We start from the raw sequence: 17,004 nt of genomic DNA, 5'->3' as shown, positions 1-17,004 counted from the left end.
CAAACTACGATTTTATTAGATGTGCACAAATATTACACTAAGAAGGCTTACAGAACTTTTCAAACTCAAAAATTTTGCTAACCTGTTTTTTATTTCAAGGGATAGACCCACCTAAAAACTTAAGATAGGTGCATGTAAAGTTTTGCCTCCCCCTCTTGATCTCTGATGAGATGCAGGAGAAACTATAAATCTCCATTGAGTATTTTTAACCACAAATGAACCTCCATATTAGTTTACAAACTGCCTGACAGCCAAATCCAAAAATACTGCATTCAAAAATTTATTTAAAGCTGAATATTGGTCTATTCATAATGCTAATAGTTTCTTCAGGAAAATAACTTCAACTCACTTTTGAAAGAAAGCTGACAGATAACCTTCCAAATTTCTTGGACACAAAGACAAATATTGAGGAGTGGGGAGGAGGAGGGAGAGGGATAGAAACAGGGAAAAATATAGTAAATATGATAGTACTTTAATATTTAAACAGTCTGGATAAAGGTATAATCTTTTGTCTATTTTGCAGGCTTTTTCTAAGTGTAAAATTATGTCAAAATAAAAAGCTCAAGCAAACAAACACACATGAACCTGGAGTCATCCTTGAAGTCTTTCTTGTACCCACAACTTCTAGTACTTCCATAATCTGATTGATATATGTATATCTATTTAAAGTGGACATATATTCTGTCTCCCTTTCTGATATTTCCCACTTATTTTTCTCCTTTCCCCTTTTACAGAACATGAAAGACTCCTAACTCTGGGAAATGAATTAGGAGTGGTGGAAGGGCAGGTGGGCAGGAGGTGGGGGTGACTGGGTGGCGGGCACTGAGGTGGGCACTTGACAGGATGAGCACTGGGTGTTATTCTGTATGTTGACAAATTGAACACCAATAAAAAATAAATTTATAAAAAAATAAATAAAGTGGACATATATATGGATATTTAAAGTGGAGGTATATCTATATAATCAGAGTCTCCATTTCTTACCTTCATTACTGTCACTGTAATACATTGGGTTGTGTTTTGTATATACAGGGATTTGAAATGAATGTTTAAATTAGAATGGTAGATTGGAAAGACATGATCTTGAGAGATATAATCCATCAAAGCAGCACATTGAAGTTTCTAATTTTCAATATCAATTTTTTCTGCTGCACAATTATCACTAAGCTTCATAAATGCATTCACTATACAATAGTGTACAACACAAAGTGGATGTATGGGCATCTGATATACAGATAACTGTTCTATGGCAATTCAGAATCACTGCATTGTTTCAAATCTTCAACCACTATAGCATTCATAATCCAATAATAAGTTGGTTAACTGTATATATAATTAATTGTAGACAATTGTTACCACTTTTCCAGGAGAGTTTTATAAGGGTGTTTGGCTTTTCAAACTTCTTACTAGGAGAATTTTATTATTAATATTCAAAAATTTTGTTTTAGCTAATATTATCACTAATGGTCAGAAATTTCTTCTCTCGGAGCATGTGGGTGGCTCAGTTGGTTAATCATCTGCCTTCTGCTTAGGTTCAGGATCCTAGGAATCTGTGATCAAGCCCTGCATTAGGCTCCCTGCTCAGTGGGGAGCCTGCTTCTCTCTCAGCCTCTCCCCCTGCTGTTGCTCTCTCTCTCTCTCAGATAAATAAATAAAATCTTAAAAAAAAAGATTCTCCTCTCCACTGCTCCATTCAATTGTTGGTGGTTTGATTTCACATTGAATGAGGAAGTCCAGAGAAGTTTCTATGCCATGATCAAAATATTTGTAATATTGATTGAAGTATATCATCATAGTCCAATTATCTCAAACTGTACTGTATATTATAATTTCATTGAACTCTTTTAGAATACAATTGTATACCTCCCACTTACAGATAGCCTAATAAAATTCTCTAAGACCTAGAAATCTTTTTTAGATAGTATGTAGTGAATTGAATAGTGTCCCCCTTAAAATTCATGCCTATCCAGAACTCAGAATGTCACCTTATTTGGAAATAGGTTCTTTATAGATATAATTAAGAATCACAATGAAATCATATTGGATTCGGCCCTAAATCCAATGAGAGTATTCTTATGAGGGAGAAATTGGCACACAGAGATGCAGCAAAGGTAGCAATGATAAATTGAAGGTATATACTTGAATTAGGCCAAGAACTGTCAACTATCATCACCATGGCCTCAGGCAATTTAAGCATATCTTCCATTTTCACTGAGATTTACTATATTTTCTCTATACATTAGCATTTTGGTAAATAAATTCTACAGCATACACAGTACTACAAAATTGTTATTAATTATCTATAATACTTAATTTTCTCCCTGGAAAAGTTTAGCTAACTCCTTCAGAAGAAAGAAGCTTCTAGAAAAAAAACAACTGTACCAACACCTTGATTTCAGACATGTGCCCACCTAACCTGTGTGGGAATAAATTTCTGTTGTTTTAAGCCACTCTGTTTGTGATAATTTGTTATGACAGCCCTAGCAAACAAATAGAAAGTACACTTGGTGGGTCTTAGAGAGGTGGAAGGCACACTGGAAGAAAATTTCATTATGTGCACATGTCTTAGAGTAAAACAAACCACATGACAATTAAAGTGATGCATCTCATGTACTCACTTTATAATCTGTGCAAGTTTATTCACTAAATTACCTTTTAATAAAATGCAAAAGTATATTACTTCAGTCATAGAACTCATAAGCAATTGAAATGAATTATGAAAGTAAAATATTAGTTTAGTAAACTATTTTACTCCCTTCTATCCATCTATCCTGTCGTCTCCTGGTTGATTTATTACAGATATCTGTTACAAAATCTAACACCTGTTCACATCCACATTGACTATTTAGATTTCAAAGAAAATAATATTATTCTGGACTGAAATTTTAAAACAGCAAGAAACTTACTTGTGCAGGTTAACATCTGTGCCATCAAGCCAGGTCCATTTCAGTTGCTCATTGTTGTAGTATAAACTGATCAAAAACTTTTCTTGAAGCATATCATATTGCATCTTTGACAATTTTATTACAAAATTCTGCAGAGCACGGAAAATAAATTAAAAAGCAGAACATTTCCCGAGAAAGAAGAATATAATGGTTCAAAAATATATATTTCACTTACAGACACTTTCCTTTAGAATTTGTTTCAGTATACCAAAGGAATCTGGAAGAACTAACCCTAGATTTTTTATCTATAGGCAAAGGAATCCAGTAGCTAATGACTCATTTGTTCACTAGGCAATTATTTTTCCAGTCTACATCACATTCTAGGCACTTTCTTAAGTTAAGGATTGTAAAAGTGAGAAAAAGTCATATAGGTGTAGTCATTTGGATTAGGTGCTTGAAAATAAAACTTTAAGTGAGTCTACATAATAAGCAGTGACCTATGCTACAAGAATGGAAATAAAAAATCAAAGGAGGAAAATTAGCAAATGATTTTAACAGGTCTTGGTGAACCAAGGATGTTTTCCAAAGGGATTATCTAATAAATTAAAAATCTTAAAACTGTGATACATTAATCAGAAGAAGATAGTTTGGGTGGGAGGTGGAAGAGATGAAACATATCACAGGCAGATGGGACAAGGACATGAAAGAGCACAGGGGACCATGATGAATTTAAATAACTTCAAAATAGCTGAAGACTATAGCGTACCTCCCTTAGAACAGTGTGGTGGAGAATCTTTAACAGCAAATAGAGATCAGGCTGCAAGTGGCCTTATACACATGTGTGTGGTTTTTTTTTGTTTTTAAGATTTCATTTATTTAAGAGACACACAAAGAGAGAGAGAGAAAGAGAGAGAGGCAGAGACACAGGCAGAGGGAGAAGCAGGCTCCATGCAGGGAGCCCAATGTGGGAATCGATTCCGGGACTCCAGGATCACACCCTAGGTCGAAGGCAGGCGCTAAACCGCTGAGCCACCCATGGATCCCCTCCACATGTGTTTTGTACATTAATCTAAGGGCTAAGGGAAGCCCTCAAGTGTTGTTGAAGCATACTCTCATGATTACAGTGAAATTGTAAAGATATCTGTGACTGCAGTATAGAAAGTGTTTCAGAAGAATATAAAACTTGAGTGCTTTCGTTCTTAAGATTTTCAGATATTGAAATTTATGAAACAAAATCTTGTAATTCCCATCTCTTCTTCCATAGTCAATTTAAGAAATCTTAACTCTAAACCAATGCTGTAATGCTGACATTCTTCCCAGGAACGCATGTCCCTTGAAAAATAGTAACAGTTTTCTCCACGTTGATGCCAGTTGCTTGAACAAGTAGGATATTTCCAAGCTAGAAAAAAAAAAAAGAACACTCAAATCCTCCCTCCATCAGTGCAAGTCACAAGATATAAGTTTACATTGCAAAGCTACCCTCTACAAACAAAAATATTATTGAAGTTTTACATTATAAACTCTATCCACTTAAATTTAGTGTTACATTTATGCTAAAGTAATAATTCACCTCATTGAAAACATTTTGGTCTTCAAGATTCATAGGATGCATGTCAGGAAATATTTTTTAATAACAAAATTAGAAATGTATTGAAGCATATCTAATATATATCTCTTAAAAATCTCAACACAATGTCTTTGTGTTCAAAATGAAAAAATATGCATACGTTTATTTCTTAAAAAGCTATATGTTTCAAGAATTAGGCAGTGAGGAACTATATAAATAAATCACAAAGAGATATCCAATAAAAATCGATGATGCCTTGTCAAAATATTTTGTTCAACCTTTGATAGTGCCATCATCTTGAGTATGTAAATTATATATATTTACATAGTATATATAAATATAATATATATTATGTAGTATACTTTTTGATATACAAGTAGATTTGACTCATACTTTGACCTGTTTTATTTGTTTCCTGATTAAGGGAGAGATTTCCTGGATATCCTTTCTGTTTTCATGACTTCGGATGCACTGAAGAGAAATCAATCAGAAAAGTCAGTTTTAAACTCGAAAATAATAATAATTGGATATTCCTATGTGCAAGACATTGCACTCAATTTGTGTATAAAAAATCATTAATAACATCACTTGCTTTAAGGAACTCAAATATAATAGAGTGACAAACATAAAATCAAATGACAATTCAAGTTTGACAAGTTTATACAGCAGTTGACCACAGAAGAAGGAAATTTGTGAGCAAGGAAAAGTGTGAGTGAGTTTCTCAAAGAGAAAGATTTTTTAAAAGATTTTATTTTGGGTAAAGGAAATATGAGAACAAATAGTAAGGCATTTTGTAGAGTTCATCATATGCTTAAAAATGGACAATAGTTTGATATGTCTCTAATAAGAAGTCATTTTCAACTCCATACAGAGAATTTTATATGGGATCAAGAAATTGAATTGATAAAAAATATATTATTTTCAACAGATTTCATTATGTGAGCAATGGTAAGGCAGATTTCTGTTTTACATAGTGACTTACACATTGTGGATTCCAACAGACAAAACAAGCATCAGGCAAATTATCCACAGAATCACTGCAACGAACTTCCATGGAGGACAAAGATCTATGGAAAAGATGAATAAAGCTTGTTCATTCTAAAGATTTATTCAGAGTTCTGCTTCTACTTTAGGTGTAGTAAACCACACAACAACATAGCTCACATACTAAAAGTAGGGAAAAGGAAGATAATCTGTAAAATCATAATTCATTTTGAATGAACAAGATTGTTGAGTTAAAAAAGCAATCAGATGAACTGAATTCTAAAGAGGTTCTGTGCAAATACAGAACGCCCCCCCCCCATTTTACCTTTGGGAAAACATAGGAGGAAAAGTGACAGCTATAAAATCATTGAAGGGCATAAAAGGGATAGTTTTTAGAGACTATTTATCCTGTAAGAGAAGTGGGCAAAAGAAAAAAAATCAACTGTGAGAAAAATTGGTATAGGTTATAAATAACCTACAAAATTAAAATTCCTTTGAAAATTCTTTTGTTTGTTTGGTTTTACTATTTCAGATGTCTCTCTAAGCAAAATGGGCCCTGGAGATTTCACTAAGAAGGCAGACATCAGCAGAATTTATTGGGTTATATTTAGAATATCTTTCATTATCCGCCTTCAGCCTAGATTTAAATCTTTACCCTAGTCTGACTAGGCATGCCATTCTAAGAGTGCACAACACTTAGACTAATGGTAGAAAGAAATGTTTAAGAAGGATGGATTAAGTTTAAGGCATTAGGATATTTGTAATACCCAATAATATCAAGCAAAAATCAGGAAACTGATCAAAAGTAGGAATTCTAATTTTTCAGAAGAGTCTCAGTTCAGAGATGGATGCTTCAGGTGGAGAAAGAGATGTCTGTGACATTATGCAAGTTCATTAAATTGAAATAGACTTGAGATCTCCCTCATGAATAGCAATATTCTTTTTTTAAGATTTTATTTATTTATTCATGAGACACACACAGAGAGAGAGAGAGAGAGAGAGGCAGAGATACAGGCAACGGTAGAAGTAGGCCTCCTGCAAGGAGCCGGATGTGGGACTCAATCCTGTATCTCAGGATCACACTATGAGCTGAAGGCAGATGCTCAACCACTGAGTCACCCAGACGTCCCATGAATATCAATTTCATCTCAATTTCTAGAAGTACTCCTTAAGGATTGAGAGTCATTTGGGAAATAATCATTGTTCTATCCTGAAGCCCTATTAAAAATTAGTAAAGAGGGGTGCCTGTGTGGTTCAGTCCATCAGGTTAACTCTTAATTTCTACTCAGGTTATGATCTCAGGGTCGTGAGATAAAGCCCCATAACGGGCTTTGTGTTCAGTGTGAAGTCTACTTGAGATTTTTTCTCTCCTTCTCCCTCTGCCTGTCCTCCTCTACCACCTCATCTCCACTCATTCTCTGTCTCTCATGAATAAATAAAATCTTTTTTTAAATCAATATAGAATTAAAATATATAAACTAAAAAAAAGAATAAAAATTATAGTGGAACAGAGATGAAACATGGTTTTGAAAGTTATAAAGTAGATGGAGAGGTGGTCATGAATTAGTCAATCCAGAATAGCACTGAGGTTAAATGTACAGTCATTGGAGTCCAGGCCACTTACTAGACTCATGATCTGGACAATTAGTTTCTCTTTGTCATAGTTTCCTCCTCTGTAAAATAATGGTAGTAATGACTAACCCATAGAATTATTGAGAGAGTTAAACACATTATAATATTTTAAATGCTTAGAAGAGCTCCTGGTTCTAGTAAATGAATAATAAGCATTAATAACTATTAATGAAAGAATGGGAAAACATGAAACATAAGTGCCCAACAGAAGTCAGACCTTGAATAGCTTTGTAGCTCAGAGTAGACTAGCTTTTTCTCTGAGTGAACTAGGAAGCTATAGGAGGCATTTGAGCCAAGGAATGACAATTTGACTCATGTTTCAACTGGAAGCTCTTCAGTACTCAAAGATAGGATAAGGAAGACAATGTGGATGTGGAAAGAGGTTTAAAGACGGAATGAAGATCAGTCTACCAGAATAAAGAAAACAGAAAATGCTAGCTTAGAACAGGTATTGGCAAAGAGGTGAACATGGTAAAATTTTGAAAAATTATAAAGGAAAGGCTGATGTATTGATGCAGATTGTGAGCAAAAAAGATGAATCAAGGGGCATTTTTTAAAGATGTTATTTATTTATTTATTTATTTGAGGGAGGAAGAGAAAGAAAGCATGCAGCTAGGAGGAGGGGCAGAAGCAGAAGTTGATGGAGCCACACATGTGCCCCTCGAGTAGGCATTTCAAGTTTTTTGTTGTGAATAAATAAAAACATGAAGTTGTAACTAATGAAAGTGGGGGAAAATACAAGAGAATGTTTAGGGGGATAACATCAGGAGTTCAGTTTGGAACATACATGTGAGATTTCTATTAATATCCAAGAGGTGACTTGGATTGGGATTCTGTACAGTCAGTCTGAAAATCAGGGGAGAAATCTAAGGTGGATATAAATTTTGAGTCATTTGCATGTAGATAGTATTTAAAGCAAAAATAAAAAATAGAATGAATCACGAGGGGATAAACGTAAATGAAGGATAAGAAGGGTAGGCTGAATCTAAAGACAGTCTAATATTTAGAGGATAGGGAAAGTAGACCATATAAAAATAAGAGCTAGAAACTAAACCTATGTTTTGTTAGAAGAAAAAAAAGTTTGTTCAAATCCATATTGTATTATTTTAATGTGTTTAATGTATGCAGTCATATAATTATATGTGGGTAAAAGTGATTTGAAAGAAATATGTCTAAATTTAATTTATTTTTGGTGGCACATATAATGTCACATATTAATTATCTCTTTTTCTCTTTTAGGTAACTTACAATTTTGCATATTTATTATGTAGCACTTTAGAATAATACCTTTAAGAAACTATTCTACTGTTTCATTTTTTTTATGGCCATGAACACATCACCATACATCTGGAATAAATATTGACCTTTACTTTAACGTGAAACCTGAAGGCCAAACGTTATCTTCAACTACCACTTCAAGAAATGTTGATTGATTCTTGGGGCACCTGGGTGCTCAGGCAGTTAAGCAACATACTCTTGATTTCAGCTCAGGTGGTGATCTCAAGGTCAGGAGATCCAGCCCCGCATTGGGTTCCTCACTCAGCAGGCAGTCCACTTGAGATTTTCTCTCTCCCTCTCCTTCTGCCCCTCCACTTCCTCATGCGCTCTCTCTCTCTCTCTCTCTCTCTCTCTCTCTCTCTCTCCTCTCTCTCTCAATAATTCTTAATTTCACAATGTGAAGTGTTTACCATTTCATATGCCAATCCCTAGCATAGTTGCCTGAGTGAGATATATAACAAGGAATGTACTTTAAGGAACTCAGGTAAAATTAGAAAAGACAGAAAAACATAAAGCTCCTTGTTAGAAAAGTTAGCTGAAAGTCACATGGGAGGAGAAAAGCCTTTGGACTTTCTAGGTGAAGACCAAGTTCCAACAATTGCAGACTCTAACATCTGACATATGCATTTAACTAACAACCATCATGACTCTCTACTTATGGTGATACATTGGGTATGAAAATGAAACTTACCTCATTAAGTTCTTTTGTTATTGATTTACATATATGAAGGCACTTTATAAACAGTGAAAGACTAAAGTGTATTTTCACTTTAAGTAAAAAAATAAACAAAAATAAATAAAGACTTAGTGTAATGATTCTTAGTCGTTTGGTTTTAATGTACGGAAAAACAAGAGTGACAGTGAAGTATGTTCTTTTGCACATACTTACACACATATGCACAAATAATAATTTCATTAATAAAGTTTCCTATACAAATCTAATGGTAACTACATATACCTGTCAGAATAAAAAAGAATTTCTGAATACATTATAGTAAGGGTATAAGATGTAAAATTTTTAGACGTTGTTTTAAATGTTAACATATTAGGGAAAATTTGAAGACATTTCCTCATTTGTCACATGCTAAGTGTGTTTATCATCAATATTACTGTAATAATTAACAATAATTAAGTTGGAAAATAAATAATTCAGCCCTAGTTTAAAAGAGGAGATCTTAGCCAAGTTATGAATATACTTATTATACAAAAAATTAGAACTAGTAAATTAATATGTAGCACATTTCTGATAATTCCACATATTGATTTAAAACATTTGAAGAATGCAAATTAGCAACAGTGATAATACAAAGCAAAACAAATTTCAAATGATAGGAAATAGTCAAACTCCACATAATCATATATACTGGTAGAATGATAGCTTTGTAGTGTATATGTAAAGAAAGAAGCGTGATACTTGAAAAAGACACACTTTGAATGCACTATGCTGCAGATATATAAATCAAGAAAACAGGGAAAAAAATCTCCCCAAATCACGGCAACTGTATTAGAATAATGAAATTATCTCTATATTTTCTCACTCCTCAATTTCCCAAATCTTTTATTATATAGTGTTGATATTTTAAAATGACAGAAAATGGTAAATGACAGAATTTGATCCCCAAATATTTCACTTATCCAAACAATATCAATTTAATGTTTACAAAGTAGTTAAAACTATTAAATCTCATAGGAAAAGAATTTTTAATCTGTCCTCAAAATTGTTGATTTTCCTGGTTTAATAAAAGATAAACATTTAAAGTATATATGTATGTGTGTGTGTGCATGTATACATATATAAGCATGATAATGCATAATTTGGTATATTTTAATACAATTTAAAATAAGAAAATGTAGAAAGCACACATACCTTGGTGCCTACAACATAATGAACTTTTTCTTTTAGAAGTTTCAAGCCTTTGCCTTCTCTGTGGCTGAGATGAAGGTTGAAGTCACAAATCAGAATATGTTACACTTTCTTAACTCATTACTGAAGGCAGAAATACAACAAAAGTGAACAGGAAAATACTTTTTTCAATTCATGTAAATTGTAGGGAAAATTAGTGTTGAATAAAATAGTCCTGGGAATGAATTCAAATAACTAGCTATTAGAACAGGACTATAAACATGAAAATTATTTAAGAATGGAAAAAATATGAGATGCCTGAATGGCTCAGTGGTCAAGTGTCTGCCTTAGGCTCAGGGCGTGATCCTGGAGTCCCAGGATTGAGTCCTACTTTGGGCTTTCTGCATGGAGCCTGCTTCTCCCTCTGCCTATGTTTCTGCCACTTTCTGTGTATCTCTCATGAATAAATAAATAAAATCTTTAAAAAATGGAAAAATATGAATTATTTAAAAGATTAATGAGTTGGTATAGTGCGTCACTTTTGGTCTCTTTGCTATTGTCCATTCATAATTACAAAGCCATAAATATCATTCACTGATAAATAAAAATGCAAAAGATGACACTATGGTTTTATTGAAGTTGGTAAATGAAGTTTATCATTACAAGCTGGCATTTAGGTGCCTCCACAACCTCATCAGCTCCCCATCTTTCCACAATCCCACTGGTACTCTTTTTCAACAGAACTAAAGCATTTCTCCAACCTGCAATGTTCTACTCAAATTCTTCCTTCTCAGGTATATTTTCCTCTTATACGTGCTTATTATAATTTGAATTTATGCAATCTGTAAGTCAGATTCCACCACCTTTAATGAAACTCACGAATCCTTCAATAACAATCTCTTCTTCCAACTTTTCTCATTATTTTTATCTCATTCTACCAATTATCTCCTTTTCTCTCATGAACTCCTTGATATGTCTCAATGATGTTTGTTATTGCCATAATTGTTTATTTGATTTCTATACAGTATTAAAAAAGTTAAACTTATCCTCAAAGATGTTTTGTGTACTCATTTGGGAGGAATTTGGAAAACATTTTTTGATTAAAACATTTTAGAAAATTAGAAATAAACATGAGGTTTTTTCTTCTCTTACTAGAAGATAGTATACTTGAGTTCTTCATAATCAAAAAATACCTCATTCGGAAGGTTAATTATGCTTTACCCTAGTTAAGTTTTGTATTTTGTTATTTGTTTTCTTTAAACTATTTCATACCACTTAACAAATTCTAGGGATCATAAAATGGCATACCAAATAACAGTGACTATAGTAATAAAAATACTAAATAAATAATAATAACTAGAATAGCTTCCTTAAGACTGTTGAAGCACATCTGATTTCCCTCCTGACATTTCTCTTTTCTTCAGTATTTTTTCCCTTTCTTTCCTCTCTGTCATTTCCCTCTCTGTCACTCACACTTATATTCTCTTTTCTTCCAAACTATACATGTAGAGATACAAATATATAGGTACATATCACTTGAAAATAGAAATATATATAAAATACATATATATACCTGCATATTGATATGTCAATATGCTTTTGAATGTATAACTTCCATTTCTTTCCATTTAATTTCCTTCAAAATTCTAAAAAAAAAAAACCTTTGAAGAAACAGAACGAGTATCTGAGAAATTACAAATACCTGATTTTTAGAAGCAGACATCAGAGCTTTTGCAGAATGGGCACATCTATCCCAGGAAGAAGCAGATCTTGACTCTTATGACAGAAGTTTACATTTAAGAATTTTGATGGCCTCTGTATGGATCAAGAGCCCAGAAAAAAAAAAGCCAAGATATAAAAAAATGCACAAGTTAATATTGCCTTTTTCTGTCCTATGAGAGACTGATAGATGAGTACAGAAGTCAAGAACAGGGTGCTCTGGATGCAACCACACAAGAAACTGTTTTACTGCTGCTCAATTTAGCTCTGTATCATCTCTAGATTGGCCATTTCACCAGTCCTACCTTAAGTACACAAAGTACCTAAAATATTTTCACTAATACCTGATCAGGTTCATTCAAACTTTGAACTGTCAAGATATAATTGAATATACATCATTGATTATTAAGAAAGTCACTTCAGATTCTTAAATTACTTTCAATGTACTTTATTACACTCTAAATTTTGTTAATATTCTGAAAATATTATTTTTATAGATACTTTTGTGATGTCTCTTTATGAACTTTCAGTTATAGACCAGGTAATATTTTTCATCAGTAGGTGGTGTATGCATGACTTTTCACAGTATACCTCAGCATTTATTGCCAGTTAGCCATCAATTCCCTCAAGATCATTCTCACCAATCATATTAACTAAAAAACAAAAACAAAACTACAAATATCAATCAATGAATTATTCACCTTCATATAAAATTCAATTTCTTAAAATGATTTCATTCTTTGTGTAATAGAAAACATATTTTGACAATTCCAGCGTTGTTTTAGGTTAGGTTAGTTTAAATTTTGTATTCATTTTGCACCTTAACATTTTCAAAGATTTTTATCTAATTAATCTAGGGTCATTACTCTCAGAAAAATGAACCCATTTTAAACTACTAAGTCAGAAAATAAACAATATGTGGAAAAGGGGGCAATCATCCCTTTATAATTGCATAATTAATTGGGAAAAAAGAGTAAATATGATAAATTATCACATATAAGAAGCAGTAGAACTTTATAACTAAATATTGATAAAATAAATTTCAAAGGAAAGAACATATTGGACTTCTTACTTTCTATTCGATTTTAATTTAATAATGAAAATAAACAGGAAGTAAAAAATATAATTATATATAAATAATAAATACAAATTATTATAAAATATGACTTAAAAATCTGTAATGTATAGGACAGAGAACACAGAAAATCCACAAACTTTTAACTACCATTAAGTAAAGTCACTAATCAATTAAGAAAGAAAGGAAGAAGAAAAGCTTCAACTACAATTGGTCTAAGTATGCAATTAAATCACATTTGCAAATATTTTTTTTAATTTAAATTCAATTAACTAACATATAATGTATTATTGGTTTCAGAGGCACAGGTCAATGATTCATCAGTCTTATATAAGCTCGTTACATCACAAGCTATAGATGTTTATCACCCAGTTACCTCATCTCCCCCAACCCAAACTCCTTCAGCAACCCTCAATTTGTGTCCTATGTTTAAGAGTCCCTTATAGTTTGCTTCTTCTCTATTTTTTTTTGCTTCTTCTCTATTTTCATCTTATTTTATTTTTTCTTCCCTTCCCCTATGTTCCTCTGTTTCATTCCTTAAATTCCACATATGAGATTATATGATAATTGTCTTTCTCTGATTGACTTATTTCACTTAGCACAATACCCTCTAGTTCTATCCATGTCATTGCAAATAGTAAGATTTCATTTTTTGATGGCTTAGTAGTATTCCATTGTATATACAGACCACATCTTCTTTATCCATTAATTTATCCATGGACATCTGGGATCTTTCTATAGTTTGACTACTGTGGACACTGCTGCTATAAACACTGGGGTGTAGGTGCCCCTTTGGATCACTACATTTGTATCTCTGGGGTAAATACCCAGTAGTGCAATTGCTAGGTCATAGGGTAGCTCTATTTTTAATTTTTTGAGGAACATCCATGCTGTTTTCCAGAGTCCCTGCACCAGCTTGCTATTCCACCAGTAGTGTAAGAGAGTCCCCCTTTTTCTGCATCCTTGCCAACACCAGTCCTTTCCTGACTTGTGAATTTTAGCCATTTTGGCTGGTGTGAAGTGGTATATCTCATTGTGTTTTTGATTTGTATTTCCCCGATGCTGAGTGATGTGAAGCATTTTGTCATGCATCTGTTGGCCATTTGTATGTCTTCTATGGAGAAATGTCTGGTCATATCTTCTGTCCATTTCTTGATTGGATTATTTGTTCTTTGGGTGTTGATAAGTTCTTTATAGATTTGGGGTACTAGTCCTTTATCTGATATGTCATTTGCAAATATTTTCTGCTATTTTGTTGGTTGTCTTTGGCTTTGTCGACTATTTCCTTTGTCGTACAGAAGCTTTCTATCTTGATGAAATCCCAATAGTTCATTTTTGCTTTTGTTTCCCTTGCCTTGAAGACATGTCTAGCAAGAAGTTGCTGTGGTCGAGGTCACATAGGTTATTGCCTATATTCACCTCTAGGATTTTGAAGGATTGTTCTCTCACATTTATATCTTTCACCCATTTTGAGTCTATTTTTGTGTATGATGTAGAAAATGAAAATGGTCCGGTTTCATTCTTCTGCATGTGGCTGTCCAATTTTCCCAACTATTTGTTAAATAGATTGTCTTTTTTCCATTTACTATTTTTTCCTGCTTTTTCAAAGGTTAAGTGACTCGAGGATCCATTTCTGGGTTCTCTATTCTTTTCCATTGATCTATGTGTCTGTTTTTGTTCCAATACCATACTGTCTTGATGATTACAGCTTTGTAATAGAGCTTGAAGACCGGAATTGTGATGCGACCAGTTTTGATTTTCTTTTTCAACATTCCTTTGGCAATCCAAGGTTTTTTCTTGTTCCATACAAATTTTAGGATATTTGTTCCTGCTCTGTGAAAAAAGTTGATGCAATTTTGATAGAGATTGCTCTAGGTAGCATAGAAATTTTAACAATATTAGTTCTTCCAATACATGAGCATAGAAAGTTTCTAAATTTCTTTGTCTCTTCCTCAATTTCTTTCATGAGTGTTCTACAGTTTTCAGAGTACAGATCCTTTACTTCTTTGGTTAGGTTTATTCCTAGGTATCTTACTGTTTTGGGTGCAATTGTAAATGGAATTGAGTCCTTCATTTCTCTTTCTTCTGTCCCATTGTTAATGTATAGAAAAGCAACTGGTTTCTGTGCATTGATTTTATATACTGAAAATATTCTTTAAATAGAGATACTAAAATCTATTAGACCAATATTATAAAATTTTATCTAATATTAATCCTCTTTTCATCATGAGTATTATAAATACTAATAGGAACAGTACATTTTAAGTGACCTCCAAAAGGCACAATATAATTGAAGATGCATATTCAAACAAATCTAATAACAATACCAAACTGACAGGATCTTACATAGGTAAGAGTACAAAATACAATCTTAGAAAAGATTGGTAAGATCTTACATAGGTAAGAGCACAGATTATAGAGTAATTAATTCTGATTAGGAAAAACCTGAAGATTTCTTAGGTGTAATTTAATGTGAGGTTAAGTAAGAGATAGAGGTTAACAGGTAGGTAGCAAAAGAAAGAAGACGGATGGATGAGACAGCCTCAGTGAGCTTAAGGAGGAAAACATGAAAGTCCAAAAAAAAGACATAGTTTGTAATTGATGGGGCTCTTAAATGGACTCTGGTACAGAAACCATGTCAAAAATATAACTAACAGTGTTCAGGAAATTAAATTAGAAAATAAAAATAAATGATCTTAAAGAGATTCCTTTTTATGCACAGTGAACAAACCAACTTCTTTCTTATCATAGAGACTTAACATTTTGTGTCTACGAATCCAAAAATACAAGAAGCACCAAGCAGATGATCCGTGGTACCACTATTATTCAGTTGCATAAAATTGATAGGACAGAAGAGCCTATAAGAAAGAGATCAGTAAATTTGTTCAGCATTAGCTTCTAAATACTTATTCATAGTTTCTGACTATTTCACAATCAAACTCCAAAGATATGCCTAGACCTTATATGGCTGTATGATTTTACACATCTGCCAATCCATTATGTAAAACTGTCCTGGAGTTAATGGCTCTTAATTTTAATTTCTAATGCAAGAATGAAATATCTATTCCATTTATCAACAAAATAGTTAAGCTATATGTGATAATTTTATAACATTTGAAAATATGAGAAAAGATAAAAAGAAATCAAAATCTAACATTGTTTCACTCAGAAGCCACATCACCATATGTTTCTTTCTTACCTCTGCCATATCTATTTAATCTATTTAAAAGTTTTTAGTGTTTTAACAAGTCATTATACTTCTTAAAAAGTGTTTGTAAGTTGCATAGTATTCAAGATGTAGCATAATTCATTTGACTATTCTGCCCTCTTCAAACATTGAATTAGGTCTGTTACTATCAAGTTTGAAATTTTTAGGCAAACACTGTTGATGTCATAGTTTTAACTTACATTTTCTTCAGCTATTTGAATTTGAACACTTCTTTAATGAACATATTAACTATTTTCTGTGAATATTTTGCCCATTGACAGTTTTACTATTGAAAATATTTATTTTAATGAATCCAACATACATTCAATATATCAACTTCTTAATTGACTGTTATCAAAAAGACAAGAAATAATAAGTGTTGGTGAGGGTGTGCAGGAAAGAGGACCCTAGTGCACTGTTGATGGAAATGTAAATTGGCAAGGCCACTATGAAAAACAGAATGGAGGCATCCTCAAAAATTAAAAACAGATCTACCATGTGATCCAGTAATTCTACTTCTAAGTATTTACTTGAAGAAAACAAAAACACTAACTCAAAAGTTATCTGGACTCCCATGTTTATTGCAGCATTATCTTCAATAGCCCAGATATGGAAACAACCTAATGGTTCACTGATGGATAAATGGATGAAGAAAATGTCACACTTCAAAACATGAGAGACACCTAACCCTGGGAAATGAACAAGGGGTAGTGGAAGGGGAAGTGGGTGGGGGGTTGGGGTGACTGGGTGATGGGCACTGAGGGGGCACTTGGGATGAGCACTGGGTGTTATGCTATATGTTGGCAAATTGAA

This window comes from Nyctereutes procyonoides, unplaced genomic scaffold, assembly GCF_905146905.1.
Source record: "Nyctereutes procyonoides isolate TBG_1078 unplaced genomic scaffold, NYPRO_anot_genome, whole genome shotgun sequence".
Lineage (NCBI taxonomy): Eukaryota > Metazoa > Chordata > Mammalia > Carnivora > Canidae > Nyctereutes > Nyctereutes procyonoides.
Note: the sequence above shows the minus strand (reverse complement) of the source record.